Raw genomic sequence first — 22,064 nt, 5'->3', positions numbered from 1 at the left:
GGAGGCAGCCAGAGAGACAGGATGAAATCCAGACCCTGGAGTCTGATGCCTGTGACAGCATCTACACGTGGGGCCCCAAGTCTATTCATCAACAGCACCCCAGATCCTGGAGCATCTCGAGGGGACTTCAAGGAGGAAGAACAGAAGGATGATGGACTTGCTTTTCCTCTACACTGTGCAGAAACCCCTGTTCCTTTGTCTCACACCACACTGCTCACTGCAGCTCTGCTGAACAAAAGAACAAATCAAAGAGTCTCTCAAATAAAACTGAGGGAGAGAGGCTGGCAAAAGCCCACAGAGTTAACGGAGAAGGAATTGTGAAGAAAACACACTGGTGTAAAAAAAGGAAAAATAAATGTCTTTCCTTTTCTATACACAGAATATCTCTGGAAGGATAAACAGAAACTGATGCCACTAATTGTCCCAGGGGCAGGACCGGGGTGGCTGTAAATCAAGGGCTGAATGAACCTTTCGTTCAATACTTTTTCTGTCTTTTGAACTTTAAAAGTCATGTCACTGTATTATCTACCTCCCTTCCCTCAATTAATCTGATTTTTAAGAAGGGTTGAGAATGAACAAAGGAAAGGGTTTTTATTGGCTAAAAGGGGATTCTTCAAAAAAGATAAGGTAGCTGGAAATGCTGTATTTTAATCACTCTTAACAAGGAGAGCATTTCCTATCCCTTCTCAATATGTGGGTGGAGGCTGCCAGTGAAAGGCAAGCAAGTCTACCAGGGAGTTTCTCTGAAGTCAAGTAAACATGAGAGCCAATGCTGTAAGATAAAATTTAAAGCAGGTAAAGAGATCCGAGTAACGCTTAGAACCACCCAACATTAAGTATCTTAAAATAAAAATTAAAAAATAAAAGTATCTTAAAATAAAGAACAAAAAAAAAAAAAAGAACAAAATAGGAAAGTTAACAAATGACAGGAAAATAAGATAATTATTAACAGCATTATCAAAGACCATTTGTAACACTAGCCAAAAGCAGTGACCTCTCCCACGCAGGAAGAGGTCTATAGATGAGGGGATATGACAGGTATGGGTATATTACAATATATTTAACGAGGGGATCCCTGGGTGGCTCAGTGGTTTAGTGCCTGCCTTTGGCCCAGGGTGCGATCCTGGAGTCCCAGGATTGAGTCCCATGTCAGGCTCCCGGCATGGAGCCTGCTTCTCCCTCCTCTTGTGTCTCTGCCTCTCTCTCTCTCTCTCTCTCTCTCATAAATAAATAAATAAATCCTTAAAAAAAAAAAAAAAGCAATATATTTAACTAGAATTTTACTGATGTCACACAGGTTACTGACAAAGTTTTGTTATTCTAACATTACAGTGACATCCTTGTACAGTAGTCCCCTGCCCCCATACCTTCTCTGCAGTTTCAGTTCCCTGTGGTCAATCTTGATCCAGAAGCAGGTGATCTTCCTGATGGATGGTCAGTAGTAGCCTAAAGCTACGTCACAGAGCCTACTCGCTCACCTCACTTCACCTCACCATGAAGGCATTTTATCATTTCACATCATCACAAAAGAAGGATAAGTACAGTACAATAAGATGTTTTCAGAGACTGCATTCACATAACTTTACTACAGTATATTGTTCTAATTATTCTATTTTGGGGGGCTATATATATAGCCAAAAGGGGCAGAGGGTAAGGGAGAGAAAAATCTCAAGCAGAATCTACACCCAGTGTGGAGCCCCAAGCGGGACTCAATCCCACAACCCTGAGATCATGACCTGAACTGAAACCAAGAGTCAGATGCTTAACCGACTGAGCCACCCAGGTGCCCCTATAATTATTCTATTTTATTATTAATTATTTATTTACAAGATTTATTTATCCATGAGAGACACAGGGAGAGAGGGGGAGAGAGAGAGAGAGAGAGAGAGGCAGAGACACAGGTAGAGAGAGGAGCAGGCTCCACACAGGGAGCCCAACATGGAACTCGATCCCGGGACTCCAGGATCAGATCCTGGGCTGAAGGTGGCGCTTAACCGCTGAGCCACGAGGGCTGCTCTATTAGTTATTTTTTAAAGATAGATCTATTTAGGGATGCCTGGGTGGCTCAGCGGTTTAGTGCCTCCCTTCGGCCCAGGGCGTGATCCTGGGGTCCTGGGGACAGAGTTCCACATTGGGCTTCCTGCATGGATCCTGCTTCTCCCTCTGCCTATGTCTCTGCCTCTCTCTCTCTCTGTCTCATGAATGGATAAATAAAATCTTTAAAAAAAAAAAAAAAAAGACCCCTATTTGAGAGAGAGAAAGCGATTGTATGCTTGAGTGGAGGAAGGGGCAGAGGGAGAGAATGTCCAGCAGACTCCTGCTGAGAGGGGAGCCTGACTTGGGGCTTATTCTCATGAGCTGAATCCGAGTCAGATGCTTAACTGACTGAGCCATACAGGAGCCCCATATTTTATCATTAGTTATTACTGTTACTCTCTTACTGTGCCTAATTTATAAATTAAACTTTATCATAGGTGTGTATATACAGGGAAAATGTAGTATATATAAGAGTCAGTACTATCCATAGTTTCAGGTATCTATAGAGAGTCTTGGAACATAACCCCCTTGGGTAAGTAGGTGGGGAACTACTGTATATACACCCTTGTACTCATGTCAGTACACAGATGTACTGACAAGGTAGATTCTTAGAAACTGAATGAGGGCCAAAGTGTATACATGCCTTTTTGTTTTTCCTTTTTAAGATTTTTATTTTTTTAAGTAATTTCTACACCCACTGTGGGGGTCGAACTCACAACCCCAACTTAAAGAGTTGCATGCTCTAATTGACGGAAACAGCCAGGTGCCCCCAAAGGGCAAACATGCCTTTAAAACTGTTAGTGCTATATTATTTAAAACATACTGAAAAAAAAAGAAAAAAAAAAAAAAACCTTCCTGCACTATTGGCAACAACATGAGATTTCCTGTTTCTCTACACTCTCACCAACACTATTCATTATTAGACTTTTGCAGATCTGATTGGTGAAAAAAATGGTATCTTTAGGATGTTGAACATTTTTACTTGAATATTGGCCATCGACCCTATTACTTAGGTATATCTTTTGATTATTTTCTATTAGGTTATATATTCCTCTTCACTGATTTGCATGACCTTTTACAATAGAAAAGGAAGTAAAGACCTGTGTCTGCCAAGGCAGGAGATGCTGGTTACTTATCCAAACTCACCCCTGCCCTCTTCTGTTTGTCCCTTTTCTTTGTGAAGTTCCCATAGGTAATCCTTTCAACTTTTTATTTTTTTTAAGATTTTATTTATCCATGAGAGACAGAGAGAGAGCGGCAGAGACACAGGCAGAGGGAGAAGCAGGCTCTTCACAGGGAGCCTGATATGGGACTTGATCCCTGGGACCCCGGGATCACGCCCTGAGCCAAGGCAGATGTTCAACTGCTGAGCTACCCAGGCGTCCCAATCCTTTTAACTTTTAAAGTTATTTCATTTATTGTTGACCGTATTTCTAAAAGTTGTTTTTTTTTAAAGATTTTATTTATTTATTCATGAGAGAGAGAGAGACAGAGGGAGAGGCAGGCTCCATGCAGGGAGCCCAACGGGGACTCCATCCCGAGACTCCAGTATCGCACCCTGGGCCAAAGGCAGGCGCTAAACCGCTGAGCCACCCAGGGATCCCCCCTCTAAAGTTTTTTTTAAAGTTTTTTTATTTACACAATCTCTACATGCAAAGTGGGGCTTAAACTCACCAGCTCAAGATCAAAAGCCTTATGCTCTAACAACTAAGCCAGGCATCTCCACCTACTTATTTCTAAAATGTCAAAATATAATGCTTCCTTGATTTTCCATTTTAGATGTTTTCTTGTAGCTACCTACTCTGGCAAGTACCTTCAACTCTGGTATTTGCTGCCTTACTTCTAAATAGCATGTCTGAGCTGCTGGTCATTGATTTGTTTAACCCCTTCTCCCACTCCATTATCTACTGATTTCTTAATATAGACAGTGAAGACTTGGCTCTCCCACCTCAGGTCCTTCCTTCATTCATCCTAATCAGTTCTCGTTACATTTGGCTAAATTATTCAGTTTATACTGTATAAATATTATTTTATTTAAATTCAATTAATTAACATATAATGCATTATTAGCTTCAGAAGTAGAGTTCAGTGATTGATCAGCTGTATATAAACACACTGTCCATCATATCATATGCCCCCCTTAATACCCATTACCCAGTTACTCCCCCCACTCAATTCCCTTCTAGCACCTTCAGTTCTGTTTCCTAGTTATTAGAGTCTCTTATGGTTTGTTTCCCTCTCTGGTTTCATCTTATTTTATTTTTCCCTCCTTCTCCCTATGATCTTCTGTGTTGTTTAAATTCCACGCGTGAAATCATAAAATTGTCTTTCTCTGACTTATTTCACTTAGCATAATACCCTCTAGTTCCATCCATGCCTTTGCAAATGGCAAGATTTTTTTTTTTAAGATTTTATTTATTCATATGAGACAGACATAGAGATAGAGAGAGACAGAGACATAGGCAGAGGAGAAGCAGGCTCCATGCTGGGAGCCCAACGTGGGACTAGATCCTGGGACTCCAGGATCACGCCCTGAGCTGAAGGCATATGCTTAACCACTGAGCCACCCCGTTGTCCCGCAAATGCCAAGATTTCATTTTTTTGATGGCTGAGTATTTCATTGTGTATATATATCACATCTTCTTTATCCATTTATCTGTCCAGAGACATCTGGCTCTTTCCATAGTTTGGCTATTATGGACATTGCTGCTATAAACATTGGGGTGCAGGTGCCCCTTCGGATCACTATGTTTGTATCCTCTGGGTAAATACTTAATTGTACAATTTTTGGGTCATAGGGTAGCCCTATTTTTAACTTATTGAGGAAATTCCATACTGTTTTCCAGAGTGGCTGCACCAATGTATTTGCATTCCCATGTATAAATATTATTTACAGCCACACTAGGAATGCATTTCTATCCTTATTTATTGATTTTTGGTTTCCTTGGAGCTAATGCTGCCTCAGTAATTCTGTTCACTTAAGTTTTCTACATATTCCTCACTTTACTAATCCATCCTTAAACTCTGACAGAACTATAAATCTCCTTTCAAGTCCTTTCAAAGAGTTAAGTAATTTTTTTCCTTCTAGATATTCATACTTTGGAGGCTTTTGTCCTGTTCTCAAGGCCTACTCTATTGGACTTCTTATTCTGAACCCCATGTTTTTCTCTTTCTTGGTATTCTCTCTTGTGGTAGTGAAGTATATTCCACCATTTCTCCTAAAGAAGGGTAAGGACATGGTTAACTGTGAGACTCTGCATGCCCCAGAGTATTTGATTCTATTTTCACATGTGATTGACAGCTTATTGGGTAAAGAATTCTAGATTAGATTCTTTTCTCTCAGAAAAATCTGCGCCCCCCAGCTTTAATGACATGTACATTTAAAGTGTACATAATGTGGGCAGCCCCGGTGGCGCAGCAGTTTAGCGCCGCCTGCAGCCCAGGGCGTGATCCTGGAGACCCTGGATCGAGTCCCACGTCAGGCTCTCTGCATGGAGCCTGCTTCTCCCTCTGCCTGTCTCTGTGTGTGTGTGTGTGTGTGTGTGTGTGTGTCTCTATGACTAAATAAAATCTTTAAAAAAAATAAAGTGTACATAATGTAATGATTTGAAACACATATATTTTGTGAATCTTTACCACAATGATGTTGGTTAACAAATCTTTCCCTTACATAATTATCATTTTGTTGTTGTGGTGGTGGTAAGATTTAAGATCTACTCTCAAAAAAAAAAAAAAAAAAAAAAAAATAAGATCTACTCTCTCTCTCTCTTTTTTTTTTTTTTTAACATTTATTTATTTATTTATGAGAGACACACAGAGAGAGGCAGAGACACAGGCAGAGGGAGAAGCAGGCTCCATGCAGGGAGCCTAATGTGGGACTCAATCCTGGGACTCCAGCCTCCAGTCCTGGGCTGAAGGCAGGGGCTAAACTGCTGAGCCACCCAGGGATCCCCTAAGATCTACTCTCACAGCAACTTTTGAGTATACAATACAGTATTAACCATAGTCATTGTGCTGTACCTGAGATCCCTGGCACCTATCTATCTTGTAATTGGAAATTTGTACCCTATGGATCCACATCTCCCCATTTCCTTCACCTCCCACCTCTGGCAACCACTGTCTATTCTGCTTCTAGGAGTTTGGAATTTTAAGATTTACATACAAGTGAGATCAAACATATTTGTCTTTTTCCCTCTGATTCATTTAATTTAGTAATGCCCTTGAAATTTACCCATGTCTCTCTCACGAGTAAATAAAATCTTTATTTATTTTTTAAGATTTTATTTATTTATTCATGAGAGATACAGAGAGAGAGACAGAGAAAGAAGCAAGCTCCCTGCCTGAGCCAAAGGCAGATGCTGAACCACTGAGCAACCCAGGTGTCCCTAAATAAAATTCTTAAAGAAAAATTTATGGAATATTATGGAATACTATATATTCCTGCATGTACATAAGTAATCTCACATCTTCTTTATCCATGCCTATGGACACTTAGGTGTTCACAATGTCTTGTGAATAAACCTGCAGTGAACAATGGAGGTCAGATATCTCTTTCAGATGGTGATTTCACTTCCTATGGATATATACCCAGAAGTGAAACTGCTAGATCACATGGCAGCTCTACTGTTAATTGAGGACCCTCCATACTGTTTTCCATAAGCGGCTGTAAAATTTACATTTCTACCATTCACACAAGGGTCTGTCATTTTTCATCCTCGCCAGCATTGATCACTTTTTTATAACAGTCATTCTAATAGGTATAAGGTGATAAGTATCTCACTGTGGTTTTTATTTGCATTTTCTTGATGATGAGTGATGTTGAACACTTTTTAATGGAAGTATTGGCTATTTGTAGGTCTTCTTTGGGAGAATGTCTATTTAGGTATTTGCCCATCTTAAATAGATTATTTTTGTTTTGCTATTTTTTTAAAGATTATTTATTTATTTGTTTGTTTGTTTATTTATGATAGAGAGAGAGAGAGAGAGGCAGAGACACAGGAGGAAGGAGAAGCAGGCTCCATGCCAGGAGCCCGACGTGGGACTCAATCTCGGGACTCCAGGATCGCGCCCTGGGCCAAAGGCAGGCGCCAAACCGCTGCGCCACCCAGGGATCCCCTGTTTTGCTATTGAATTGTAGGAGCTCCTTATCTATTTTGGATATTAATCTTTTATTAGATAAATGGTTTGCAAGTATTGTTTCCCATTTTGTGGGTTGTCTTTTCATTTTGTTGACTGTTTCTTTTGCTGTGCATTAAGTTTTCTGAGCTTCCATTTGTTGATTTTTGCTTTTGTTTCCTATGCTTTTGGTGTCATACTCAAAAAATCACTGCCAAGGCCAACATCAAAGAGATTTTCCCCCTACATTTTCTTTTTTTTTTTTTTTCCCCCTACATTTTCTTCTAGGAGCTTTAGGTCTTCCATTTAAGATCTTAATCTGCTTTGAGTTAATTTTCCTCTTCCTTCTCCTTAATCTTGATATATTTAAATTTTAATGTACCAGAGATTGAGTATCTGTGGTACATTAGTGTTCAGTCCAGATATATTGTGGATTTTTGTCATGTTTGTACTGGGTACCAAACCTCTCAATCTGGAAATTCAGGTTCCACAGGTCTGGGAAACTACCTTTTGTTATTCCTTGAGAATTGCCCTTCCTAACCTCAGTTCTTTTTACCACTCTGCTTTATTACAAACTACACCTCCTAGATAGATACATTTCAATTTTATATTGTATCCTCCTTAATTCTCAAGTCTTTGAATTTGTATGTTATTTTCTGAGAGATTTCCTGGACTTTATTTTCCAACCCTTTTACTGACTTTCTTCCCAATACCATAAATTACCCTCTTCTCTTTTTTTTTAAAGGTTTTTTTTTTAATTAATTAATTAATTAATTAATTAATTTATGATAGAGAGAGAGAGAGACAGAGACAGAGACACAGGCAGAGGGAGAAGCAGGCTCCATGCACTGGGAGCCCGATGTGGGACTCGATCCCGGGTCTCCAGGATTGCACCCTGGGCCAAAGGCAGGCACCAAACCGCTGCGCCACCCAGGGATCCCCAAATTACCCTCTTCTCAATGGATCATGTTCATCCTTCAGAATATAATGATGTTGTGCTACTGTCTTCTTTTTTAAAACTTTGGAAACAAAACTGTAATTTTCCTTTTCCTTTTTTTTTTTTTAAGTACTCTAGTTTCCTCTTCCAGTTTTTCTTTTTTTAATTCCTGTTTTAGTCTCTGGTTATTCTCAAATATTTGGAGATTCCTGGCTATTCTTCCATATTTCCAGATTTCAGAGAGTTACCAAAACTCTTTGTTATGTATGTGAGACCACAAGATGACTGGGCAGAGATAGGGGAGCTTCAGTGGAAGACACCCAACTGTTTGTATCTGTATTTTAAGTCAGTTATTCCAGGGAAGAAATCTCTTATTTCCTTTTCAGGGAACATATAAGAGACTAACAAATTTCTGGGAGGTGAGCGAAGAAAGGAGGTGGAATGTCTCACCACTCAGTGGACCCCTGTTTGAGGTATGGGGTCCCCAAGTCTAGATGCACTTTGATTGAACCTCTTCAGAAAACAAACTGCCCCGTTTCTACTGGGGCAGAGAAGGGGCAGCTGCCTAGCTGGGAGGTGGCATGGGGCTCTGTACACATTTTCAGCCAATCCTTGTTTCAAGTTCTACTTGTAACTCCACCTACAAAAGGAGCTAGGAGAACTTATTTCTAGGCTTTCTGAATCCTGTGGCATGACTCAGCATAATTCTTTCTGTGACCAGCCTACCTACCTCCGCCCTTTTATCTCCTGCTCTTAGGGGCTTGGTTTCAGCTCACTCTCGTTTGCTACATCTATTAAACTTTACATACACACACCCACATTCCATCTGGCAAAACTAGGTTGAAGTCTTTGTCCTCTAGTCTTCTATCCTGACACGTCCCTTTTATTTTAGTTATTTATTTAATTTCCGAGAGAGAGAGAGGGGGTGGGGTGGGGAGGGAGGTAGGGAGGGGCAAAGGGGGAGAATCTCAAGCAGGCTCTATACCCATCTGGAGCCCAACACAGGTTCAATCTCACAACCCTGAGATCATGACCTAAAAATCAAAACCAAGAGTAAGACGCTCAACCAACTGAGCAACCCAGGTGTCCCTGACATTTCCTTAATTCCTTTACCACTATTTAGTGAGTGGGGAGAGAGAGCAAAGATAAATGTGCTACTGTTTAATTCTAAGTCCTATAGCTAATACTTTTAATTCCTGTTTTTTGAATAGATGTGAGACTGAACTATATAGTTTTCTTCCCTGCTTCCAACACAGTTTGATACCAATGTTTCTGAATTTGAGAAAAGAATTCGGAATTTCCGTTCTTTCTCAAGTTCTGAAACAGGTAAACAGAGGTGGTACTACCTATTCATTGAAGGTTTGAAAGAAGTCAAACAAGAAATTCTGGGTATGGCAATTTGAGGTGGGCATCTGGCCTTTTACCACTTTCTCAGTTTCTTCTATGGTTACTGTGGTGCATATAGATTCTTCCCTAGAGTTCATTTTGGTAACTTATGTTTTCCTAAAACCCTACCGATTTTTTAGGTTGGTTCTACTTTAATTGCACAAAAGGTTCCCTTGTAATACTTTTAATTCTTCTCTATCTGGTCTTTTCCACGCCCCTCATCCCATACTTTGTATTTTCTCTCCCTTTCCCCTGGGAAAGTGTTTTATCTTTTTTATTGCCTCGTTCTCGTCCTCCCTCAAAAATAACAAAAACTAAAGCTTTAGATTTATTTTTTCTACTGCTTTTCAAATTCATTAATTCCTGCCTTTACTAGTTCTTTACATTATTATTACTTCCTAAGATTTAATTTCTTCTCTTAGTTTAATATTTAATGTATTCACTGTCATTCTTTCTTGTTTAAAACTGTGTTTGAGGGATCCCTGGGTGGCGCAGCGGTTTGGCGCCTGCCTTTGGCCCAGGGCGCAATCCTGGAGATCCGGGATCGAATCCCACGTCGGGCTCCTGGTGCATGGAGCCTGCTTCTCCCTCTGCCTATGTCTCTGCCTCTTTCTCTCTCTGTGTGGGACTATCATAAATAAATAAAAATTATAAAAAAAACAAACAAACTGTGTTTGAGGCTACAAATTTCTTGAGCACCAAAAGTAGTACCTTACAGGTTCTGATACATAGTTTGTTAGTGTTAATGTCTAGATATATTGCAATTTTGGTTTGCATTTTAATATTTGCCTATGAATTCTGTGTGTTTTAAGTTCTACGTGTTTGTATTTCTTGTTTCTACTTTTATTGGTTTCTATTTTTACTGCTCTTCATTTAGGAAATGTAGTCTAAGGGGGACGCCTAACTGGCTCAATTGGTGGAGCAAACGACTCGATCTCCAGGCCATGAGTTCAAGCCTCATGTTGGGTACTTAACTACTTAAAATAAACATTTTTTTAAAAAGAAAAAAAAAAGGAAGAAAATGTAGCGTGGAGTGATTTGTTAGACTTACTAACCATATTAGCAGAACCACTGCTTAGCGTTGTGTATGTATCGTTCAAACATGAAAAAAATCATTTATCTTGTAATCATCATAAATTTGAATAGTTACTATATTAAATCCTGGCTATAATACATCCTTAGAAAGAGGTATGTTTAAAAAATTGCACAAAGTTGTAACATAGGCTTATTAGCATGTTAAGTTCTGTATCTTTTCCCCCATATTTAATGCATCGTGTGGCCTAGAGAGGTCAAGTCTCCTTTGTCCCTCATATTTGTTAATTTAGTTCAGATTTTTAAAAAAGATTTTATTTTTTTATTTATGAGAGACACAGAAAGAGAGGCAGAAAGACAGAGTTCTCCCTCTAGAAGCAGGCTCCTCGGGATTCAATCCCTGAACTGGGATTACACCCTGAGCCAAAGGCAGACGCTCAACCGCTGAGCCACCTAGGCATCCCAATTTAGTTCAGATTTTTACCTGCCATGTATTTTGGGTTTCTATTTATTATGTGTCATTCTACTATTAAAAATAAAATGTATGGGTGCCTGGGTGGCTCAGTCAGTTGAGCAGTTGACTGGATTTTGGTTCAGGTCATGATCTCAGGGTCAGATCATGAGATTAGAGATTATAAAAACTTTAAGACAACAAAGATCAGTATCTTTATGGCCCCATGTGTGTCAGAATTTCTTAAAACTGAACAAAAGACTCGAAGCAGCACTTCAAAGAAGAAACAAAAACCAACAAAAATATGAAAAGATGTAATATTTCCTCAGTAATCAGGGAAATATAAATAAAAAATAACAAGGAAACATTATTTTTATATCCACCAGATTGACAAGAATTAAAAAAAATCATACAAATTTAAATTTTGATGAGAATGTGACATTACTTGAACTTTCTCCTATATGCTACTGGAGGGAATAGAAACTACACTATTGCTTTGGAAACAATTTGGCTGGCTCCAAGAAATGGACCCTGTGAATCAGTAATTCTACTACTGGATATAGATCATATTTTTTAAAGAACTCATTCATTCATTCATTCGTTTTAGACACAGAGAGAGAGAGAGAGGCAGAGACACAGGCAGAGGGAGAAGCAGGCTCCATGCCGGGAGCCCCACAAGGGACTCGATCCCGGGACTCCAGGATCGCGCCCTGGGTCAAAGGCAGGTGCCAAACCACTGAGCCACCCAGGGATCCCCTGGATATATATCATTAAGAAACTCTTGTACAAGTGCACCAGGACACACAGAGGACAATTCACAACAAGAATGCAATACAAATAGCTATAAGCAATCTGAAGGTCTCTGATATGGAGAATGCATATATAAATCAAGGTATATTCATGTAATAGATACTACATAATCATGAAAATGAAGGGTGCCTGGGTGGCTCAGGTGGTTCAGTATAGACGCCCTGGCTCGGCGGGAAGCCTGCTTTTTTCCCCTCTCTTCCCTGCTCATGGTCTCTATTGCTATCTCTCTCTCTCAAATAAATAAAATCTTTAAAAAAAAAATGAAAATGAGCATAGTAGAGAAAGTGAATCAGAGCTAAGTATGTCAACATGGAACACAATTTGGGCAAAAGAAAGCAAATGGGAGAAGGATATATATAATATGGTTACATTTATATAGTATTTAAAACCTTTGCAATAATTTTTAGAAAAGATAAAATTAAAAATATTAAACCTTTACACTCTTTTGATCAGGGAATCCATATATGGTAAAATCATAAAGACAATAAAAAAAAAAAACCCACAAAATTCTCCTTGGTGGTTACCTGGTAAGTGGGAAAGGACGAAAGGGAATCAAGTTAGAGAGGGCCACATTATGAGTGATTTATAGGTATTGCTAATGATTCATTTCTTGAAGTCAATGTGTGTTCATTTCCTAGAATATTTACACTGTAAACATTAAAACTGAATTTTAAATAATTGCTTAGATTTAGCTGATTAATAAAATTAAGCAGTTTTGAAAAATTTAAAATAAGATCAGCAGCAATGTGGACTTTTACAATTAAATATTTCCAAGACAAAGAGATTCTCCTAGTCCCAAAAACCCTAGGTTCTGGGGGCCAAAAGTTCCTGGAATCAGGGTAATATGAGAAGATATGAATTCAGTGTTAAAATAAATTTGGTACTTAATTAAGGATTTTACTGGATATTCGCCATATGCAAGGTGATTTTCAGTATGCTCTTTTGCTATTCTTCCCATTTGGAAGGGGCTGGGCCTGATTCCTTCCAAGGGGACACAGTGGAAAAAGACTATTTGAAGTTAGGGCTTTAGGTTCTAACACACTAGTGTAATCGCTTCCTCAGTGGATGACTGAACATGGTAAAAAATGTAAGAAAACTTCAGTCTGCTCATCTGTAAAATATAGATAAAAAAAAGCTATGTCACAGGGCGATGTGACTAACATGCAATGCATGATGTAGGTGCTATGCACATTCATTAAGAATTTGAGCTCTGGAGCATAATACCTGGGCCTAGCCCGGCTCTAGCACTCAATGACTGAGTCTAGGTGATGTGACCTTCCTAGGACTCTGGTATCAATACAGTTAAAGAAGCCTAGTAAGTGGAAAGCTTGAAATAGTAGCTGGTATACAACAAACACTCCATATAGGGTTGGGATTCTTGTTGCTACTGCTGTTGGTATGATTCTCTCCCAAAGGCCTACCTTGCCTCCAATTTTTGATTTTCTGTAAAAGGGTCCTCTCTCCTCCATGTCATGTTCTAGGCCTAACCTATTTAAAATATTTGATTCTTTAGGGACTTTTCTAAAACAGCATAATGAATCATGAGTACAATTATTTTTTTTTCATGAGTACAATTATAATTGGTATAGGTACTGCTATAATTTATAAAAATAAATTATATATTCTTAATTCACAATCTATTTTTTTTAAGATTTTATTTATTTATTCATGAGAGATACAGAGAGAGAGAGAGAGAGAGAGACAGAGAGAGAGAGAGACAGAGACACAGGCAGAGGGAGAAGCAGGCTCCATGCAGGGAGCCTGACGCAGGACTTGATCCCGGGACCCCAAGACCATGCCTTGGGCCAAAGGCAGACGCTAAACCGCTGAGCCACACAGGTATCCCCCACAATCTACTTTAAATATCAAGCTGCATTATTTCCTGCTGAAGCAAAAATAAGTCTGGCAATAAATTGAAAAGTTCCCCATAAAGCCGTGGCAACACTGAAGCTTTATTTTTTTGCATTTCTACTACACCTTTGGAAATCTAAAAATAAAGAAATATACATACATTTCTATTCTTAATTTTTGGATATGTATAATCAAGAAAGTTTTATTTATTTTTAAAGATTTTATTTATTTATTCATGAGAGATATATAGAGAGAGGCAAGAGACACAGGCAGAGGAAGAAGTAGGCTCCCCATGGGGAACCCAACGTGGAACTTGGTCCCAGGACTCCAGGATCACGACCTGAGCCAAAGGCAGATGCTCAACCACTGAGTCACCCAGGTGTTCCAAGAAGGTTTTTGTTTTTGTTTTTAAGATTTTATTTATTTATTCATGGTAGTCACACAGAGAGAGACAGAGAGGCAGAGACACAGGCAGAGGGAGAAGCAGGCTCCATGCAGGGAGCCCGACATGGGATTCGATCCCGGGTCTCCAGGATCGTGCCCCGGGCCAAAGGCAGGCAGCAAACCGCTGCGCCACCCAGGGATCCCCCAAGAAGGGTTTTAGACTTCATTTGCCATATCCTGTTTGAGTTAACCAGATTCATTACACTGATGCAGATGCAGACGCTGTGTTGTAAATAACAGGACCTTGGTAACTACTGATGTTTAATAGCCTGAACTGCTAGCTTGTTACAAGTCGACCCGAAAAGAAGAGGTGAACAGAGTTCACCAATGAACTCAGAGTTGTCCAATGAAGGAGATTCCCAAAATGACTTTCGACTACCTGATGGGAAAAAGGAAGGAAGGAAGTCCAGACATTAGATATGGAGGCACTCCCAGGAAAAGAGATGGGAGAGAAGGAGGAAGAGGCAGTTGACAGCAGTGTCTAAGACTTAGACCAGGGCCCGGGGAGGGGTGTGTGTGTGTGTGTGTGTGTGTGTGTGTGTGTGTGTCATTTTTAAAATAGGGGACCTTGTTTGTGGAAGATAAGAGAAATTAAGAACTTACAGGGGTGGGATGCCTGGGTGGCTCAGTGATTGAGCGTCTGCCTTTGGCTCAGGGCGTGATCCCAGGTCCAGGGATCATCAAGTTCCACATCGGGCTCCCTGCAGGGAGCCTGATTCTCCCTCTGCCTAGGTCTCTGCCTCTCTCTGTGTGTCTCCTATAAATAAATAAATAAATAAATCTTTAAAAAAAAAAAAAAAAAAAAAAAAAGAACTTACAGGGGAACCAAAGAAAGTCTAGAAGCCATTCTCACTTGGGCTGTGTACTTTAGGACCTTCCTCTTCACCCCAGGCCAATCAAGCCAGAATTGGGGAGGGTGGGTGTGTTCTGAAGGAGGGTGGGTGTGTTCTGAAGGTTCTGAATATGGGCTTTTTTCTTTTAAACTCCACAGATGATTCCACTGCACAGCAAGGGTTGAAAATGACTGGTTTAAGGAGGCTGAAGCAAAGGTGACCCAAATAACCCAGTGGTGGTGGCAGTAAAAGTAACTACATTCTAGACCACATGAAAGCATGAACTGGTTCTCTCTCTGCCTTCAAATTACACAGTTCACTGATCTGTCCCACAATGAACATTCCCTGGGATGCAAAGGCCACTACTGTTACAGAGCTCTGAACATTAGCAGTGGCTCCAATACAAACACCAGGTTTAAAAAGAAAACAGGCTGAGTGGGTGTAAGTAGGTTTCCCCATAAACAGCCTTACACAAGGAATCTATACTCAACAATGCTTAATCCTTTGGCAATCTACTGTATATTTTGCATATACTTTAACTTAACATTCATTCTTTTTTTTCTTCATTATTTTTGACTAAATTTTTTAAAATACGGGATTTCCCCCTCTTAGTAAAAGTCTAGACTGAAGAACAGTGCTTGAATCTTACTTAAAAGATGTTTTGCTACTAGATCAGCAGGATCAACTGAAGGATGAGGTCTCCACTGAAGGGCCTTGTCAGATATTTTAATTGGATGAATATCCAATTTATAGATATATATCCAGTTTATGCAGCACCAAATTAGAAGTGACAGTTTAATACAAAAGACTTGCTATTCAAAAATACCTCAATAGACTGGAATTGTGGCAGAAAGCCAATTAAATTATCTTTAGCATGAATCAAATTCAGGTAAGGAAAAAAAATCAGTTGCAGTTATCGAATAAACTAGGCTTGTGGGTAGCCCTGGTGGCTTAGTGGTTTAGTGCCTGCCTTCAGCCCAGGGTGTGATCCTGGAGTCCCGGGATCGAGTCCCATGTCGGGCTCCCTGCATGGAGCCTGCTTCTCCCTCTGCCTGTGTCTCTGCTTCTCTTTCTCTGTTTCTAATAAATAAATAAAAGCTTTAAAAATAAATAAATAAATAAATGAATAAATAAATAAATAAACTAGGCTTGTGTCGAGGGCAACTCCTGTGGCTGGCCCAAAAGGCTGAGTATTGACTCTGGAGAAGGGACCAAGAGGACTCAAAAAGGCTGGCTATATTTGAGGTAGTAGATTTAACCTCTACAGCTCCATATGGCAGAATAGAGAACAGTGTTGTAAACATTTCTAGAAGACAGATGCTAAGTGCAAACTAAACGGAAAATATCTATTAACTAGAGTCATCCAACACTACAAGATGATATAAAAAGTGTGCCTCTGTCCCTACACATGTATTTAGAACTCCCTAACTAACCAGCTGTCATAAATACATACTCTAATAATTTCATTACATGCTATAAATTTATTACTTTTAATGAAGTGGCTCCAGTTGAAAAAAAAAAAACAAAACTGTTTAAAATTGATCATGGCAGGGGGATCCCTGGGTGGCTCAGTGGTTCAGCGCCTGCCTTTGGCCCAGGGCATGATCCTGGAGTCCTGGGATCGAGTCCCACATTGGGCTCCCGGAATGAAGCCTGCTTCACCCTCTGCCTGTGTCTCTGCCTCTCTCTCTCTCTCCTATGATAGACATAGGTCTATCATGAACAAATAAATAAATCTTTAAAAAAATAAATAAATTGATCATGGCAGAGTATGGTGATAATTAAGTTTCTGCCACTGAGAAGACTGGACATTTCTTTTTTTGTTTTATAATTTTATTTATTTATTCATGACAGACAGAGAGAGGCAGAGACCTAGGCAGAGGAAGAAGCAGGGTCCCTACAGGGAGCCTCATGTAGGACTTGATCCCCGGACCTCAGGATTACTATCTAGTCAAAGGCAGATGCTCAACCACTTAGCCACCCAGGTGCCCAAAGGATGAGTATTTCTAACATAATAAAATCTCAGAACAACCCAGGGGAAGGGCAGGGAATCACTGAAAAGTTTATTGCACACAGATGACTGTTCCTTAAAAGCACTAGGTAGCAAGTTCTCCCACAGGGCCCAATGGAAGCTCTGATGCATCTTCCTGCATGCAGCTCAGGGCTTTGCACGCCCTGTCCTTGCCCAGCTCTCCCCAGCCTGCTGCTGCAGTGTCCCCTGGGCTGTGCGCAGGCCCCCTGCCAACACCATGATAAAACTGCAGAGGTCTTTCAATCTTTTTTAAACTCGGTAAAAAAATGTATAATAATAATTATTATTATAATTACTTATAATCTATTATTATAAGTAGGCTCCACACCCAGTCTGAAGGCCAACGTGGGGCTTGAACTCACAACCCTGAGCTGAGATTGAGAGTCGGACCCTTAACCGACTGAGCTTCCCAGGTGCCCCTGGTAAAAAAATATTTAGATCCTTCAAGCCCTAGGTAAAATTTTGCTGTAAATCACATGGGTTCACTCAGAGTCCACTGTACTTATCTGACTCATCAGAGACTTCAAAGAGCTTGGTTTAGGAGGACACAGATTTTCTTTCTTTTTTTTTAAAGATTTTATTTATTTATTCATGAGAGACACAGAGACATAGGCAGAAGGAGAAGCAGGAGCCCTGCAGGGAGCCTGATGCGGCGCTTGATCCCAGGACCCTAGGATATTAGTAAGAGGCCACCTCTAGTTTTCATTTGAAATCTACATGTTCCTTCAAATATTATCTCTTCAGTTTATGTTTTAAAATGTAAGTCTTACTATTATTTAGGTATGGTGAGCCAAGGCATCAGGACTGGCACTGAAAAGATATCTGTTACTAACAGTTTATAAGAGAAGGTGGTACACAGTGCCATGTAGGGCCACATGGGCAAGCCCCAGGGTCAGTCAGGAGGCAGAAGGAGCAAGGCATGGGAAAGAGTCTCTATCTTGGTTTCCACGGGGAAAGGCAAGGCCAGGCAGGGTAACAGAACCATTTCAGTAGGCTCTGGGGTATAAATACAGTCTCTAGTTGTCTGGCATCTGGCCCTGGGATGATTAGAGCAGAAGAATATTGCCTCCTGGAGTTTAATAGCCAAATAAAGGAGGTGGTTCTGAGTATGAGCTCTGGACTAATTCATCTGCATATTAACAGTACTCACAGGGGAGTAGTCTGCTATTTCTAGGAATTAGCTGCCTTGGGAGGGGCAGTCTCCTAGGTCAGCACAGTTCAAGATGCCAGAACATCAAGAAAATGAAAATAGAGTTAATACATCTTGCTTTATTTAATTCATAGCACTGACATGACATTATATATATATGTTTGCTGCTGCTCTCCTACTGGGATGTCAATTCCATTAAAGCAGAAACTTAACTTGGTTCAATGTTGTCTCCACACTGCTTAGAACAGTGTCTGGCATATAGCAGGTATTAGTAATAAGTGTTTGTTGAATGAATGAGTGAATAAATAAATAAACCTGCATAAAAACATGACTTACATAACATTTAGGAGAGGTGGAGGATAAGGAAGGCCTACTTTTCTTAAGTACTTTAAACTACCAACTTTTTTTTAAAAGATTTTATTTATATGAGAGAGAGAGAGAGAGAGAGAGAGAGAGAGAGAGCACAAGCAGGGGGAGCTGCAGGCAGAGGGAGAGGGAGAAGCAGGCTCCCCAATGAGCAGGCAGCAATGTGGGGCTCAATCCCAGGACCCCAGGATCACAACCTGAGCCAAAGGCAGATACTTAACCAAGTCAGCCACTCAGGCACCCTAAAACTGCTAACTTCTTTATAGCAACTACAAAGGAAAATCTCAGGTTAGTTCCAGTCCAAGTTTTCATAAATCCTGATTTGGTGAAATTTAATTCATTACAGTAGGTGAAACAGTGAAGTGAAAAGAGCTATATTCTGGAGTCAGAGCAGGATTTACAAGTTTTACTCCCCCACCCCCTAACTAGCTAGAGAAGTGAACTATATCTACTTCTCAGAGTCAGTTCCTCACTGGAAAATTAACAGAACATAAGATGAAAACATACCTATTAGACTAGCTAATGTGAAAAAGCCCAACACTTCTATATATAAGAACATGGGAGGCATAGGCTCTAGTATCTAATAATAATGAATCCCAATGTAAGGAACATTCAGTGGTGATCCTAGGATACTGCTTACTGAAGTGCTCCATTATGTGAACTGTAGCAAACACATTCTCATTTAGAGTTCAAAGGCGTGACTTAAAGCGGACTACACCTGCCATGGAAGGACTGCCCAAATACTCATTATTTGTAAATTAAGGGATCTGGGGCAGGTTTGTTGGTGTGTGTGTTTTATTTAAATAGATTTTATTTATTTATGTGAGAGTGAGAGAGAGAGAGGGAGCGAGCATGTGCAGGGAGAGAGGCAGAGGAGGAAACAAACTCCACGCTGAGTGGGGAGCCCAACGTATGACTCCTTCCAGAACCCCAAGGATCATGACTTGAGCTGAAGGCAGGTGCTCAACTGACTCAACCACCCAGACATGGGCAGGTTTTTTTAATTCAACTTGGCCTTTCATTCTTGAATAATAGAAATTACCTCACAAAGTTAAGAGTGAATGAATGCTATGGACTGATCTGTCTCCCCCAAGATGTTGAAACCCTAATCTACCATGTGATAGGATCTGGAGATTTAGCATTTAGGAGTTAACTACGTTTAGATGAGGTTGTAGGGTAGGTACTCACAATGGGATTAGTGCCCTTCCAAGTGGAGACATCAGAGAAGGTGCTTTCTCTTTCTCTTTGCCCTGTGAAAACACAGCAAGATAGCAGCCTCCTACAAGCCAGAGGAAGCACTCTTACCAGGACCCGACCAGGAAAGCACCCTGATTTTTGAGTTTCCCAGCATCTAGAACTGTGTGAAATAAAGTTCTGTTGTTGGGCAGCCCTGGTGGCTCAGCAGTTTAGCACTGGCTTCAGCCCAGGGCATGATCCTGGAGACCCGGGATCAAGTCCCACGTCGGGCTCCCTGCATGGAGACTGCTTCGCCCTCTGCCTGTGTCTCTGCCTCTCTCTCTTTCTGTGTCTCTCATGAATAAATAAATCAAATCTTTAAAAGAAAAAGAAAAAGAAAAAAGGACTGTTGTTTATGCCACACAACCTATGACATTTTGTTGTAGCAGCTTGAGCAAACTAATACAATGAGTTCATACAAGTCAAACAGAAAAATGCTCAGCATATACTAAATGCTCAAATATTTGCCACTACCATAAATAGTCCATTGCAATTAAGTTCTACAAAAGAAACTGAGCCAGACCTATCACTCAATTCTTAAGCTTCACTTATTTTCTGTAAGGGGAATTTTTTCTTTAATTTAGGCAGAGGGAGAAGCAGGCTCCATGCAGGGAGCCTGATATGGGACTGGATCCTGGGACTCCAGGATCATGCCCTGAGCTGGAAGGCAGACGCTTAACTGCTGAGCCACCAGGTGTCCCTCTGTAAGGGGAAAATTTTAAGCAAAAGCACCCATCACCCTTCAAAACCAAGCAAACAAAAGCCTAATATTTAGTAGGACACACGATAACAGTAAGCATTCATTCAATCCTTATCCTGTGTCAGACACTATGCTCTGAGGACTTTATTTATTTTTAAAGATTTTGTTTATTTATTTATGAGAGACACACAGAGAGAGAGAGGCAGAAAGAAGGAGAAGCGGGGCTCCCTGCAGAGTCCAATGCAGGGACCCGGTCCCTGGGACCACACCACACCCTGAGCCGAAGGCAGATGCTCAATCACCAAGCCACCCAGGCATCCCTACATAGTAATTTCTTTATAGATATGTCTCCTGCGGCAAGGGAAACAAAATAAAAAACTATTTGGACTACATCAAAATAAAAAGCTTCTGTATAGCAACAGAAATGATCAACAGAACTAGAAGACAACTTACAAAATGGGAGAAGATACTTGTAAATGATGTATTTACAGGGTTAGTATCCAAAATATATAAAGAACTGATACAACTCAACACCCGAAAGATGAATACTTTAAAAATGAGCAAAAGACATGAATAGACACTTTTACAAAGAAGACATACAGATGGCCCCCAGACACAAGAAAAGAAGTTCATCGTGACTTATCATCAGGGAAATGCAAATCAAAACTACAATGTGATATCAACTCACACCTGTCAGAAGGCTAAAATCAACAAAAGAAACAAGTGTTGGCAAGGATGTGGAGAAAGGGAAATCCTCTTGCACTGCTGGTGGGAATGCAAACTGGTCTGCACCACTGTGGAAAAGAGTATGAGGTCTGTCAAAAAGTTAAAAATAGAACTACTCCATGATCCAGCAATTGCACCACTGGGTATTTATGCTCAAAATATAAAAATACTAATTCAAAGGGATACATGCACTTCTATGTTTCTATCAGCAGTATCTACAATAGACAAATTATGAAATGAGCCCAAGTGCCCATCAACTGACAAATGGATAAAGATGTGGTGTTGTGTGTGTGTGCATGCACACGCTCACACACACACAAACACACACACTGGAATATTATTCAGTCACAAAAAAAGAATGAAATCCTGCCATCTGCAACAACGTTGATGGACCTAGAGAATGAAATGCTAAGCCAAATAAATCAGTTAGATAAAGACAAATACCATCTGATTTCACTCATGCGTGGAATTTAAGAAACAAACAAGAAAAGCGGGGGGGGGGGGGGAAGGACAGAGAGAGGAAAGCAAACCAAGAAAAAGACTCTTTTTTTTTTTTTTTTTTTTTTAAATTTTTATTTATTTGTGATAGTCACAGAGAGAGAGAGAGAATGAGGCAGAGACACAGGCAGAGGGAGAAGCAGGCTCCATGCACCGGGAGCCTGACGTGGGATTCGATCCCGGGTCTCCAGGATCGCGCCCTGGGCCAAAGGCAGGCGCCAAACTGCTGCGCCACCCAGAGATCCCAAGAAAAAGACTCTTAACTATAGAGAACAAAGTGATGGTTACTAGAAGGGAGGTAGGTGGGGGGATGGATGGGTTGGGTAGGTTTTGGGGATGAAGGAGTGCACTTATTATGATGAATACTAGGTGTTGTATGGAAGTTCCATGTATGTTGTATGGAATTGAATCACTATACTATACACCTAAAACTAGTATTACTCTATGTTAAAACTAACCG

General features: G+C 40.3%; 1 protein-coding gene across 12 annotated transcripts in view; it reads right to left on the bottom strand.

Annotated features, from left to right (window-relative positions):
• Positions 1 to 22,064, bottom strand: part of MARK3 (microtubule affinity regulating kinase 3) — a 121,099-nt gene that overhangs the window by 49,940 nt on the left and 49,095 nt on the right. Inside the window, exon 2 of one of the 12 annotated variants that reach the window (XM_038545829.1) lies at positions 19,633 to 19,694. The exons of the other annotated variants lie outside the window; for them this stretch is intronic. The gene's annotated coding sequence lies outside the window, so the exon portion shown is untranslated. The remainder of the gene's footprint in view (positions 1 to 19,632; positions 19,695 to 22,064) is intronic. 12 annotated transcript variants of the gene reach the window in all.

The sequence above is a fragment of the Canis lupus genome, chromosome 8 (assembly GCF_011100685.1).
Source record: "Canis lupus familiaris isolate Mischka breed German Shepherd chromosome 8, alternate assembly UU_Cfam_GSD_1.0, whole genome shotgun sequence".
Lineage (NCBI taxonomy): Eukaryota > Metazoa > Chordata > Mammalia > Carnivora > Canidae > Canis > Canis lupus.
This window is presented reverse-complemented; position numbering and strand designations above follow the sequence as displayed.